Here is a 14,688-nt window from a genome sequence, read left to right as displayed (position 1 = left end):
TACTCCTTTGCATGTCTTAATGGGACCCAACACTCAATACAATCCAAAATAAGAACTAACTCATGCATGGTCCATTATAACTCATCAAGATTGCATTTTTATGAACAAGGGACCTCAAAAATGCTAATATATATCATCCTTATCTTCTTGAGTAGCTCATACTCTAATGCATGACTTAAAGGACCTTAAAAAACACAAAAACAATCCCTAACTTGATCTAACAAAATGAACCATTAAGTTAAGAGCTTTATACCTCAAATAGCTTTCCAAGATGATGATGATTCTAGATCCACAAGCTCTAACCACACCAATGCAACTTCCAAGAGTTTCTCTTCCCGAAATGCAAATGTTATAGCTAATCTCACTGAACTTACTGTGATCAATCCCAGAGTACAAATGTAAATGACCATTTGATCATGTTAGTGATTAGGGTTTAGCCCCAAGCCCTTTAGGGTTTAGCCATTAGGCTTTAGGTATTCTCTGTATATTCTTAACAAAATTGCAAAAATGGTCCTTGTGGTATTCATTTTTTTGGGGTTTTAGTCCAAACCACGACTTTTTTGGATTGGTGGTCCTTTTGGCAATGTTTCTATGTAGAAATGGTCCCCCTTAAACATAAAATTACTAATATACCCTTTTAATTTGTTTTTCTCATTTTCTTAAGCATTTTATCCTTTATTTAATATTAGTGTAATAAAAAATAAAGTGGGGCCCACCCCACCCCTCTCTCTCTCTCTCTCTAAAATTTCTTCCTGGAAATTAAAACACACACACACAACTTCATCATCTTCTTCTTTGGTCTCGTTTCATACCCTCACTATCCCTCTACAGTTAGTTAATAAACACAGATACATAAAGCCACGTATCTGGGAATCGAAGTAGAAAATAAAGCCCCCAGATTTTCAAATCTTCCTCCCAATCTAGAAAAAAAACCAAAATCCTCGTCAAAATCAAGTTTAGATAAAAAAAAAACATGTAGAGAGCCATGTATCTGGAGGATGATGGATTGAATATGCCAAATTGGGGGTATTACGAACCTTCATCCTTACCACTTCAACCTCCCAAATCTGGACTATTAAAGATGTGATGGCTGATTTTGGAATCGATTACAGATGATGTTGATGCGATGGATGGTTCATCCCAAAGATATGATTTTGAAGTCTGTGGTTAATCCAAGTTGCGTGAAGATGCTCGAACCAGTTGTTGTTTGGAATATTTGGCCGCTTTCTCTTCAAATCCACCCCTCGATCTACAATCCGGTGACGAAGAACGTCAGAGCTAAGTAGCAACTTGAGACCGTGAAGCTGTTTGGGATCACGATTTATAGGTGAACAGGATTGTGATTTACAGATGAAAGGGATTACGATTTAAAACCTAGAAATTTTTGCAATCTTTCCAATTATTGACTCAAATGTCAATCGTGTCCCCCTCCTTTGTTCTTCTTTGAATCAGTGTGCGTAGAAGATGAGTCTTGTAGAAGAACGATGATAACAATGGCACTATAGATCTGAACGATGATAGTTGCAAACCCATGTATTGTGGTTTGACCTGGCAGCTTCGTCTTCGAGAACTGTGTTTGTTTTTCTTAGTGGAATTGAAGAACACATGAAGAAGATTAGAGAGAAACAAAGAGGATAGTCTAAAAACCCTAACTCCAGCATGAAAAACACCGACTCCGACGACTAAGGAGTTCTTAACCAATGATGGTGTTGTTGATCGATGGTAGTGGTGGTATTGACAAGGAGTAAAAATCAAAATAATAGGAAGATGACTCTTGTGTAGGAGAGAGAGAGAGAGAGAGAGAGAGAGAGAGAGAGAGAGAGAGAGAGAGAGGGCCCTTTTTTATTTTTTTTAATTATTAAAATAGATAAATTAGTATTAGATTTTAAAAAAATGAAAGAAAAATGGAAAATAAATACCCCAAGGGTATTACAGTCATTTCACTATTTGGAGGAACCAAAAACGCAACGAAACTAGTTCAAAATGACCACCAATCCAAAAAAGTCGTGATTTGGACTAAAACCCTAAAAAAATGCATACTATAGAGACCATTTTTGCAATTTTGTCTATATTCTTATGTAATTGTGTTTTAAGAATCAACCAATTTACTATCTAACAAATCATTCTCATAACAAGGTCATATATCTGTCTAGTTAAATCCAATTTCGGTAAACAATGATGATGTAGGGTTAATGTCACTGAACTTACTGTGATCAATCCCACAGAACAAATGTAAGTGACCATTTGATCCTTCTAATAACAAGGTCATATATCTAGCTAGTTAAATCCAATTTTGGTAAACAATGATAATGTAGGGCTAATGTCACTGAACTTACTGTGATCAATCCCAGTCACTGGACTTACCGTGATCAATCCCACTAATACTTAACTCCCATGTTTTCGAGTTTAAAATAAAGAAAATAACGAAAAGAAATTGGTCACAAATTTGCATTCCGGTGCTATCACTGTTCACAGTGTCTTTTGCCCCAAATTTGGCCATATAAAGTATAAACCCTTAATGTCTGCTTAGTTAGGGTTTCTGATATCGTTCTTCTTGTCCGGGTAAGCGCGATCGTTCGTTCGTAGGTTTTCGAGCGTGTAACACAGTGGGCGTTTTCAACCGAACTGTTATCCTGAAGGTAATAATTCAAATAAGGAAGTTCTTCTTTGTTCTTTGGATCGACTAGAATTTGAGCAAACTTCACGTATTCATTTTTATTTTTATTTTTTGAAATCTTAGATCTACTTGTTTGGCATTTGTTTACATGTGGAAATTAAAGAAACACAACTGAAACTCTAATTCTTCTAACTCACAATAAGTAGACAATTTAGCGATTGATTGGATTTGATCCGCTTCTGGTTTCTTGCTAATTTTGTTAGTATAAAGTAGTATAGCCTTTAATTTAATTAATCGATTAAGAAATGACAATTTTGCTAAGACTTGACTTGTAAAATAGAATCAAAACAAGAACAGAGAACAATTGCTTTCCAGTATTGATTGAATTACTCAAAATAACACAAGAAAACCCTAATGATTTACTAGAATTTCGAGAGTTCTAGTTCACTAGACCAGATTTCACACAAAAGCTCGCCCCCTCTCCTTCCCGCTACCCTCTAAACGTATCATAATGCAAAAAACTAAATAGATAAAATACCTAAATTACCCCTCCCTGATAAGATTCTCTTTATTCACTTGTCTAATATCAGAGTTATAGCACAATTTGAATATCGACAATTTATTTATTTATTGTTTTATTAATGAGACCGAATATGTTTTATGTTGAGAATTGATTAGATCATTTAATGCGAAGAATGATAGGATGGGTTACTAAATCCCTATGCCTTATTGTTGATAAATGAGAATTTTATTGCTTTCTGATTGCTTTAATTTTTAAGCCAGCCGGGTCAAATATTATATGCTTTGGGGTTAACCTCACTGCTTTACAAAGCTCGTATTACCATTTAGGCCAATACACCCTCCCATAGGAACGTATCAGCTTAGCTTTCATAAGTTTCATTGTTTCGGAACCTAAACAATACATGTGTGTGTGTGTGTGTGTGTGTTGGTAGTATGATTAATTTCATAGATTGAGTTTGAGAAGGTAATTTTGTAGGTTGTTATTCTTTTTAATGGAGATCGAAATTGCTTTTGGTGTTTGTGGGTTTATTTATTGGTTTATTATGACTTATGAGTATTGAAGATTTAATGATTGTGTTATGATGCTTTGATACCTAGGGCGAAAGTTTGTTGGGGAATCCGCTGCCCGCAATACAATGGCCTGGCGAACCCATGGTGATGGTTGATTGGATATTGCAGGCAGTGGAATATGTTGCATTTGTCTTTTTGTATATTGATGATCATGTAGAAAGAATAATAGCGGGTATCCGTGGGTTGTGATAGCTGCTTCTGGAGCATCAGTTGCAAATAAAACCATATCCATTACAAAACCAAGTACCAGAACACGAGAAAAGTAGGCTCGCAGGTGATACGTATCGTGTAGAAAGAATAATAGCGGGTATCCGTGGGGTGATTCACGATACGTATCACCTGCGAGCCTACTTTTCTCGTGTTCTGCTACTTGGTTTTGTAATGGATATGGTTTTATCTGCAACTGATGCTCCAGAAGCAGCTATACAACCCCGGTTAACAACAACAAACCTTGGGTGATCGGTGGTGTTGTTACTGCTTCTGTCCTTCTCCTTATCATTCTCAATCTTCTTGTTTGGTACCTATGTACGCGTAGAACAAGAAGACTACACGAGAGTGTTAGGCTAAGTAACTGGGAATATGAAGGCGGACCCACCTACACTAGCTTTCCTTTCAGCGAGATTGTGAACGCAACTAAAAACTTTGACAAAGCTCAAGTTATCGGCGAGGGTGGATTCGGGAAGGTCTACATTGGAACACTCAACGATGGGACCACCGTAGCTATCAAACACGGGGGCACAGGTCGCAACCAAGGCAAGAAGGAATTCGAAGCCGAGATTTCAATGCTTTTGAGGCTCCGTCATTTTCACCTCATTTCTTTACTCGGTTATTGTTCAGAAAACTCCGAGATGATCCTCGTATACGAGTACATGGAAAGCGGAACCCTCCGTCAGCATCTTTATGACATAGACAGCCCCTTACCAACTCACGATCCGTTAACGTGGATCCAACGGCTAAACATTGCAATACATTCAGCAAGCGGTTTGCATTACCTTCATACGGGATTCCAGAGCCCCATTATTCATCGCGATGTTAAATCCTCCAACATTCTCTTGGACAAAAACCTCAATGCCAAAGTGGCTGATTTCGGGCTATCAAGAGAGCGCCCTGCTGTGGATAACGCTCAGCTAAGCAGTGCTGTGAAGGGTAGTTTCGGGTATCTAGACCCAGAATACTACCGGCGACATAGATTGACCGAGAAGTCGGACGTGTACTCTTTTGGTGTGGTGCTTTTCGAAATCTTGTTTGCCCGCCTTGCCTTGGACGAGACACGTCCCACGGAGCAACAGTTGTTGTCTGAAAGGGCTATACACTGTTACAGAAACAACATTCTTCAGCAGAATATCGACCCGTATCTCATGGGTGAAATCAGGCCGCAATGCTTCAAGTTGTATGCTGAAACTGCCATCGCGTGTCTTGCTGACAAGGGGGAAGATAGGCCCTCGATGGGGGATGTACTTGTGAGCCTCCATCTTCAAGAGAGTAACGATCTTTTCCTCCGGATGGCACCCGAGGGTTTCGATGGAACTGTAGGAGGTAATTAAGGAGGTTGTTTTCGTAGAGATTTTGTTTCTGTATCTGTAATTAGCTTAGAGGTACATCATTCTAGACTCTTCCAGGATAACCCCTAAGGGGTCTGGTGCTTTTTGCTTGGTTGGTGGTTCATAGTTTTATGTTTATTTGGGCACTGCTGCGTGTGCGTGTGTAGATTAGAAATTATTAATATACATTTTGACAGTTTTGGTCAAAATATATTTGAAAATTTAAAAATAAAAACTTTTGAAATGAATGAAATAATTTTTTAAAAAGCTAATTTATAGGTTACTTTGGCAGATTGGCTTAACAAAACAACAATTCAAAAAAAAAAATTTCAAAAAATAATCGAACTTATCTGCCCAAACGGCCAACACAAGTTTAAGCCCCCCGTCCCTTTGTGGTGAATAATACATTTACTTAGAATCTTTACAAGGACACATACTCATTGCTCAAATCTTTCCATTGGGGGACCTTTAACACGGCCCAAGCCCATCCAGCATAATCCGTTCGTTATACAACTAAAATTATTAAATAAACCTATTTATCAATAAAATTGTTAATAAATCGTTTACTTCACCTTAATACCTTAACTAGTGAAGATTCCCTGCTTTGAAAACACTCAAAACCAAATACATTCATTATTTATAAATTAAAAAAACTACCATCTTCCATTCATCAACTCAATAAACTTTCATGCATCTTGCTTGTCCTTAAATCTTACCAAAACTAACCTTTAAAAAAATGAATGTTTTTTTTTTCTTCTTTCAATGATATAGATTACCATTGTCTTGATAAGCCAAATCCTCAAAGGACATTGCTGGGGTAGTTTCATTAAACACATAAGTAAGATCATCTTCATTGTCGTTTGTATTGCTCCATAGGCTATTAGAAGCATCTGCTTACAACCATTTTAACAACTCATAAATAATAAATGTCAATAGCCTATATACTATATATATATCATGTTTAAGAAAGATAAAGAATTTTGTGTTGAGTGATGTTATGAACTCAACACACAAATTATCAATTTATCAATGAAACAATGGCAGCCTCTATATGGTATTCAAGTTCATAACAAGAACAACGAGAAATGAGGAATTAAACAATAAGATATAGCTATTCGAGATGCTATGGTCTCCAAAAGAAGAAGAAACTTCTAATATTCTGCCTGCCTCTAACTGAGAGGGACTCTTCCTTAAAAAGACTGACCATAACAGAGGGTCTGCCTTATTTCCCAATTTACCCCTGCTGTCCCACCAACCTGGTACTGCCATCGTGGGTATTTCTGGTCCCCACAGAAGTGGGAATCTTTTTGTGCCTCCTTCTCTGATAGGTGAACTGCAATGGTGGGTGCACTACATTACTCCTTCCCCAAAGGTTGACCTTGTCCTCAAGGTCAAATTCCGGAAATGTTTGTTGGATTGTCATAAAATCCTCCCAGGTTGATTCAAATTCCGGAACGTCTTTCCACTTGATCAATACCTCCATTTTGGGCCCATACTCTTCCACTTGGTTCCTCACCCCTAGAACTGTTTCTGGTTCCCAATTGAGTATCATTTCTTCCGATAGATGAGCTGGTAAGGTGGGCCTTGCCACGACATCTCCAATGGCTCTCCTTAGTTGCGAAACGTGGAACACCGGGTGAATTTTGGCAGACCAGGTAACTGGAGCTGATAAGCGACCAACCCAATCTTTTTGATGATCAAATAAGGTCCATAGTACCGAGCTGCTAACTTCTGGAATGGTCTGTGAGCCATCGATCGATGTCGGTACGGTTGTAGTTTCAGGAACACCCACTCCCCTTCATTGAATGACACGTCCTTGCGATTTCTATCAGCCAACCTTTTCATTTTATGCTGAGCTTGTGTGAGATGTTCCTTAAGATCATCAAGGATTGCATCTCTTTCCAGGAGTTGTTCTTCTACCGAGGATACAACTGTCTGTCCTTTTTGCATCCTAAGGATTTGGGGTGGATCTCGACCATATAAAGCCTTAAAGGGAGTGATCTTTCCAGACGTGTGATAAGCTGTATTATGCCAAAACTCCGCCCAATGTAACCATTTCGACTAAGACCGGGGATTCCCTTGAATGAAGCAACGAAGGTAGAGTTCCACTAATTTGTTAACTATCTCCGATTGGCCATCTGTTTGCGGGTGGTAGGCGGTGCTCCTGAGCAAGTTGGTGCCCTGCAGTTTAAATAATTCGCGCCAAAACACACTCAAAAAAACCTTGTCCCGATCAAAAACAATGGACTTGGGAAACCCATGAAGCCTCACAACTTCCTTGATGAATATGGCTGCCACCGAAACTGCTGTGAACGGGTGTTTCAAAGCTATGAAGTGTGAATATTTGCTGAGTCGGTCCACCACCACGAGAATGGAATTGTACCCATTCGAATTCGGAAGCCCTTCTATGAAGTCCATAGAAATGTCATCCCATACCTGATCTGGGACTGGAAGAGGTTGTAGAAGTCCAGCTGGGTGGGTGTTTAATGATTTATGTGTTTGACAAATTTGACATTCCCGCACATACTTTTGAACCGTTTTTCTCATTCCTACCCAGAACCATTCGAAGGCCAACCTTTGATATGTTCTCAGTTCACCCGCGTGTCCCCCGATCACAGAATCATGGAATTCGTGTAGCAGGCTCGGTATCAATGTGGAATTGTGGGGAATTACCAACCTACCCTTGTATAAAAGTCTATTATTCTCCACTGAATACCCGACATGGCCCTTGTTGCCTTCAGTGATGTCTAACTTCACTTGTTGAATGAATGGATCACCCCCGATTTCTTCATTAAGCTTCTCCAAGGGTAAGGACCATGTTTAATGGAGCACATGTAATTCTGGGTTAGAATCATTCCTTCGTGAGAGAGCGTCCGCTACCTTATTCGTGGGACCCGGCTTGTAGTGAATTTCAAAATCAAACCCCATCAGCTTGTACATCCATTTCTGGTATTCTGGGCCAACCTCCCTTTTCTCCATTAGAAACTTTAGACTTCGTTGATCAGTTTTGATGATGAAGTGTCTTCCCATCAAATAGTGTCTCCATTTCCTTACCGCCAGGACTATAGCCATTAGTTCTTTCTCATAAATGGACTTGAGTCGATTCCTTACTCTAAGGACTTGGCTGTAGTACGCAACGGGATGTCCATCTTGTGTTAAGACGGCCCCAAGACCAGTTCCAGATGCGTCCGTTTCCACACTAAAAACCTTAGAAAAGTTAGGTAGTGCTAGGATGGGCGTATTTGTGAGAGCGGATTTCAGAGCCATAAAAGCCTCTGTGGCCTCCTTACTCCAACTGAAACAGTCCTTCCTCAGCTGGTCGGTCAATGGGGTTGCAATTCTCGCGTAGCCAGCTATAAACTTCCTGTAATACCCCGTGAGTCCTAAAAATCCTCTCAGCTCCTTAACAGTTGTCGGAAGAGGCCAGGCCACCACAGCCTTAATTTTTTCATCATCTACCGCCACACCATGTTCCGACACCACATGACCCAGATATGCTATCCTACATCTACCCAATTCGTATTTGCTCGGATTGGCATACAATTCATGTTTGACAAGAATCTCCAACACTATTTCCAAATGCCTGACGTGTTGCTCTTCCGTTTGACTATATATTAGAATGTCATCAAAGAAGACTAATACGAACCGCCGAAGGAAGGGCTTAAAGATCTCATTCATGACAGATTGGAACGTGGCTGGGGCATTCGTCAAGCCGAAAGGCATGACATTAAACTCATAATGACCTTCGTGGGTCCTAAAAGCGGTTTTTGGCACATCCTCTTCCTTCATCCGAATTTGGCGGTACCCGGATTTTAAATCCAGTTTTGAAAAGATTCTCGACCCGTGCAATTCATCCAAAAGCTCGTCTATAACTGGGATTGGAAACTTGTGTTTAACGGTGATCTTGTTAAGACTTCTATAATCCACACAAAATCTCCATGACCCATCTTTTTTTTTGACTAACAAAACCGGGCTCGAGAAGGGACTACGGGAAGGTTGTATGATTCCCGATTGGAGCATATCACGTAACAACCTTTCAATCTCTGTTTTTTGGGCGTAAGAATACCTGTAGGGCCTTACTGAAACCGGTCCGGCACCAGCCTTCAATTGGATTGCATGTTGTTGGTTCCTTGGTGGTGGAAGACCACCCTTCCAATTAAACACCTTAGCGAAATTCCGGACCAAATGGAATAGATACGGTGGAGCTGGTGGTACGTCTGGAGTCGGGGCCTGCATCTCCAGGTGGCTGTATTGGACCAAGTATCCTCCCCCAACTGCCCCAAGAGTTCTCACCATGGTCTTTAAGGAAATTCTAGCTCGTTCCAAGGAAGGATCCCCCCGTAAGGTGACCCACTGCCCATTCACCTGAAACTTCATTATTTGAGTCTTCCAATTAGTAGTAACCGCTCCCAACTTCTCTAGCCATTGAATTCCTAAGATAACATCGGAATTGCCAAGAGTGAGAGGAAGGAAATCCTCCCTGATATCCAAGCCCTGCACCTGTAGAAGAATCCCTTGGCACCTTCCTGTTCCTGAAACTGCCTTCCCTGTCCCCAAGGAAACTCCAAACTCAGCGGTTGGTATGACAGGTATGTAGAGCTGGTTAATGGTTTGCAGAGAGAGAAAATTATGAGTTGCCCCGGGATCAATAAGGACCACCACTTCTGATTCTGCTATGGTTCCTTTGAGTTTGAGAGTTTTTGGGTTTGTTAGCCCCATCACTGAATTGAGGCAGATGCCTGATAAGGTTGTGATTTCTTGGGGAGGAATTTCTGTCTCTTCCGATTGAGGGTCCGTTTCCTCTCTCTCTTCTTCCTGCATGAGCAAGACACTCAACTCCTTCTTTTTGCATTGATGGCCCGGGTTCCGTTTATCATCACATCGATAACACAACCCCTTCTCCTTCTTGTGTTGTAGTTCCTTATCCGTCAACCTTCTTACTTCCCCTGATACTCGATTGTTCACCGTCTGGCTCGCCGGGGTATAAATTGGAGGTGGCGCTATGCTCTTGGAAGAGTAGATGGTAGTTTTAATGGGAGTAATCAAGGGTGTTCCTGATATGCTTCCAGTGGTGTTCGTTCGCTGGGTGACAGGAGAGGGATGTGGTTTGCGTTTAAGTTGGGATTGAAGCTTCTGTTCGACCTTGATAGCCATCGTCATGACGTTTTCAACGGACATGGGGCTCAATAACTGGACCTCCGACCTAATTTCACCATTTAGCCCATTGAGGAATTGGCCCAAAGTGATGTCTTCGGGTATGTTGCTTAGCGGTGCAAGTCGTTCAATAAATGCCCGCTGGTACTCTAAAATCGACCCGGTCTGAGTTAGGGCGAGCCATTGTTGATGTAACGTACTTGCGTTAGTCGGTCGAAACTGCCTCAATAACAGCGATTTCATCTCCTTCCATCGCGTCACCGGTCGACGAGTGTGTTCCCACTGAAACCACAGAAGGGTGTCGCCTTCAAGGGCTACCACCGCTGCCTCCAGCTTATCCGCCTCTGAGAGTCTGTAAAAGTTGAAGTATCGTTCTGCCCTCAAGATTCAGCCGTCCGAATTTTCACCGTCAAACAAGGGCATATCCAGTTTCCTGAACCTCCAATTGGTTCCTCTACCGTACTCGCCTCCCTGTGACCGGCCCCCGCCGTCGCTGCTTCCACCCGTACCTGAACCACCGCTCCCCGTCGGTTTTGATCCTCCACTGTTATCCTTCGGGGTTTCCATCGTGGAGATAACAGGTTCGTCGAACGATTCTCCTTCTGTTGACTTCTTTCCTCTACCGATGGGCCCTTAATACCTCTTCAAACTTCTGGTCCATCTTCATCTGTATTGAAGCGATAGAGTCAGCCTGTTGTTGGATCTGGTGTCCTTGATTCTCCATTCTGTCGTTCAAATGCCCTAACTCTGCCTCCAAGGATTCAACCCTCTTGAGTTGGGTTCCTCCGACTTCTTTTCCTCCAGCCATGATCCCAAATGATTGCTCTGATACCAATTTGTTATGAACTCAACACACAAATTATCAATTTATCAATGAAACAATGGCAGCCTCTATATAGTATTCAAGTTCATAACAAGAACAATGAGAAAAGAGGAATTAAACAATAAGATATAGCTATTCGAGATGCTATGGTCTCCAAAAGAAGAAGAAACTTCTAATATTCTGCCTGCCTCTAACTGAGAGGGACTCTTCCTTAAAAAGGCTGACCATAACAGAGGGTCTGCCTTATTTCCCAATTTACCCCTGCTGTCCCACCAACCTGGTACTGCCATCGTGGGTATTTCTGGTCCCCACAGAAGTGGGAATCTTTTTGTGCCTCCTTCTCTGATAGGTGAACTGCAATGGTGGGTGCACTACAAGTGATGAGTCTCACTTATTTGCAAACCATAATCTTCACCTTCCCAATCCCACATTTCACTACTGCAATTCAAGAAAATAAAGAAAGACATCATCAATCCACAAAATTATTAGACTAAGAATTATGAAATCAAACAAAATCCAACTCCCAGATTTTTCTTTTAAAAGCCTAAACACCACAAAATTGGTAGAAGAAATCCGTCTGCAACACTGACATAGAATCAATCTGTATTTTTTCCAATACACATAACACATCATATAAACTCACAAACAACTGCATTTGAAAACACCATCAAGCAATAAAAATAGTAGAGTAAAATCCCTAAGCTAACAAACAAAATTAACGAAATCAAACATAACTCAAGTCCCAAATTTTTTAAATAAAATCTGTTAAAAGTCCCACAAAATCATTTTTTGACTTTAAAAAACAAAAGGAAATTATCAAGCCTACCATTAAACACTTCACCACCCTTAAAAACATAAAGCCTCCATCTTATTTCTGGTTTCCGTGCATGTGGTGGCTGAGTAAACAACAGTGTCAATTAAACCATTATTTATCATATTAATTTATTTTCTCGAAAATCTGTTTGTGTTATCTATATAAAAAGCGAGAAGGAAGAAGTGAACAAAAGACTCACTCACCCTTGAATCAATTGATCTCAGCTACAAGCTTTCTAGCCAACTCAAAAGAAGGCTTTTGCTGCAACAAAGTAGAACAAAATGATCAAAGCACAAAAAGAAGTATTTCTCAAGCATAACCCTAAATCATGAAACAGAAAGGAATGAAATCTATACAGATTAGAAGCTTGGGCTGAGTAACAACAATCTTAAACATATCATTTACCTGCTTCCTGCTTCTCTTTTGCTTTCTCTTCCTCCTCCTATTGACGCAAACAGAAAACATCAAAAAAATTTAATCAATTAAAAAAACATGAAAAAAGTGAAAAAAAAACAATTTCCATAATCGACTGATATACAAAAAAAAATTTATATATATATATATATATATATATATATATATATATATATATATATATATATATATGAAAAAAGTGAATATACCTTAAGGTTACGTACCCGATCTACAAAAACTATGATGTTTTGATATCTTCATTAATTTTCTGAAAAAAAAAACAATTTCCATAATCGACTGATATCATCGAACACGAAGATATTTTTCTGATTTCACATCATTTGTTCCTGATTAATCCCACAAACATGTTTTTCGATTTACTTCACACATCTTCGTCTCTTCCAGTACTAGCCTCGACATTCACACATCTGGGCATCCCCCGTTGTATACAATCGAAGCCCTTCCCCTGTTGCCGAATATCTCACCTACGAAGCAAGGCATCTTCAGGTCAGCCCGGCGAGACGAAGCAGGCATCCCCCAGCCTCCAATCCATCATAACAAGATAAGGTACTTTTGATTGTGTATGCTGATCAGGTAAGTAGGGGAAGAAGGCAATTTGTGCACATAAGGTGCTCGATGAAATGCCCAAATTCAGAAAACTGGAACTTGAATGCTTGATCGATTCTTTCTCCATCTTTTTTTTATTTCCTTTTTTTTAAACTAGAGTTTGATGTAGTCAAACACATGTAATAGTTGAATCTAGTTATATAATTTTGACAGCCCATTAGCTCTTTCTATATGAATTATGGAATCTCATTTTTATAAATAAACTCAAATTCTTAGACCTACATACTTCTTTTATTTGTGAAATATGAATTATGGCACCCTACATCTTTGAAAGTCAGGATCAAGAACACTCATTGCAGGCTCTTCTTCATGATGTTCTTCTTGAATATTCATGGACATGGTTTTATTTGTACTAGAGTTAGCGTTATTTGAAATTGTTAATATAAAAGATTCAGTTCACTCTTTTATGTAAACTGATATTTATCATTTATGTATCATTTCCTATTGTACTCAGAATCTATATCCCTATCAGGACCCTGATTTTGTAGTGGAACCGATGACAATCCAAAATACTTCTTAGTCTATAAGATCATCACCTCCATCGTCATCATCATCTACAACAGAACGCAACCCATCTCAGAACTCAGGTTGATTATTTTCTTTCAAATTTATGTGATTTGAATTGCATCACTACTCTTCAACCCCTTAAGTTATTAAACTTTGTATGATCAACTACACGAGCAACAGGAGCATCAACTATGAATTTAACTTCAAGCAATACAATTTTTTGTCAATACTTGGATGTTTGCAGTGGTTGTGCTTGCTATGTTCCCAATCATAACTTCAAGTTTTTCTAATATGGCTCTCTATATGGGGTGAGTAATAATGACTTCATCATCATTGAATCTTATATATGATTCTCATTTCATGATGTTGGTATTCTTTATATTTGCAGAAACCAAGGGCATGGAATTGCAACCAAGTATTTTATCTACTTCATTTACTACCTCATAGATATTTGATACGAGCTGTTAAAAGAAGACTGCTTTTTTTTTTAGATTTTTTTTTTCTTGATATAAGGTACACTTCAAAGATGTTTTAGGAAAGTAGCAAAAGACTACAAGCCTAATCCAAAAGACTCCCAAGCACACACAAACAGTACTCAACATCCACACATGTTATATCCCTTCATCAACTCAATAAATTAAGCAATTGTAGTCCGAAGCCATGGATAGGGGCAAAATCGTCCAACAAGGCAAGATTGTTCTTATGTGTTTAACTTTAATTTTTGTCTTGTAATTGGTATTTTTCTAATTATATTATTTGGTTTTTTAATCGTACAACAGGAACGTGTTTTTATACACCGTAAGCTTGCCCATTTGGTTCACATTGCTGGTAATCTTGACTCTCAATTTCACTTTTGATTTTCAAATTCATTATGCTTGGTTGTGAAACTGATTTTATACAGTTAGCAAGAACAACTGTGTCCTAATTCTTTATTTCATAACAGGTGGTGGTAGTAAATTTCCAAATAGCCCTCTTGATGTACCTTTGGTTATTGGATATGCTCCATTGAGACACAAACTTAATATTTTAATCATGCTACTCAGCTACTGTTACTTAATGATTTTTGTTATATTTGTAGACTAGAAAAAAAGGCCATAAT

The 14,688-nt window shown here is 39.3% G+C and overlaps 1 long non-coding RNA gene and 1 pseudogene across 3 annotated transcripts; both read left to right on the top strand.

Annotated features, from left to right (window-relative positions):
- Positions 1-2,428: 2,428 nt before the first annotated feature.
- Positions 2,429-14,272, top strand: LOC145133023 (uncharacterized). Of its 3 annotated transcripts, none has more exons than XR_013718349.1 (4): positions 2,429-2,639; positions 13,555-13,669; positions 13,770-13,897; positions 13,978-14,272. It is a non-coding gene; the product is annotated as an uncharacterized LOC145133023 (long non-coding RNA). The 3 variants fall into 3 exon arrangements; XR_013718348.1 differs by having other exon boundaries at positions 13,537-13,669; positions 13,834-13,897; XR_013718347.1 differs by having other exon boundaries at positions 13,537-13,669.
- On the top strand, positions 4,120-5,396 carry LOC145128892 (receptor-like protein kinase FERONIA pseudogene; annotated as a pseudogene).
- Positions 14,273-14,688: the final 416 nt, after the last annotated feature.

Source organism: Lactuca virosa, chromosome 8 (assembly GCF_052849685.1).
Source record: "Lactuca virosa cultivar CGN04683 chromosome 8, Lactuca_virosa_CGN04683_v6, whole genome shotgun sequence".
Taxonomy (NCBI): domain Eukaryota; kingdom Viridiplantae; phylum Streptophyta; class Magnoliopsida; order Asterales; family Asteraceae; genus Lactuca; species Lactuca virosa.
The sequence above is the reverse complement of the archived record's forward strand: the minus strand, read 5'-3'. Positions and strand labels throughout refer to the sequence as shown.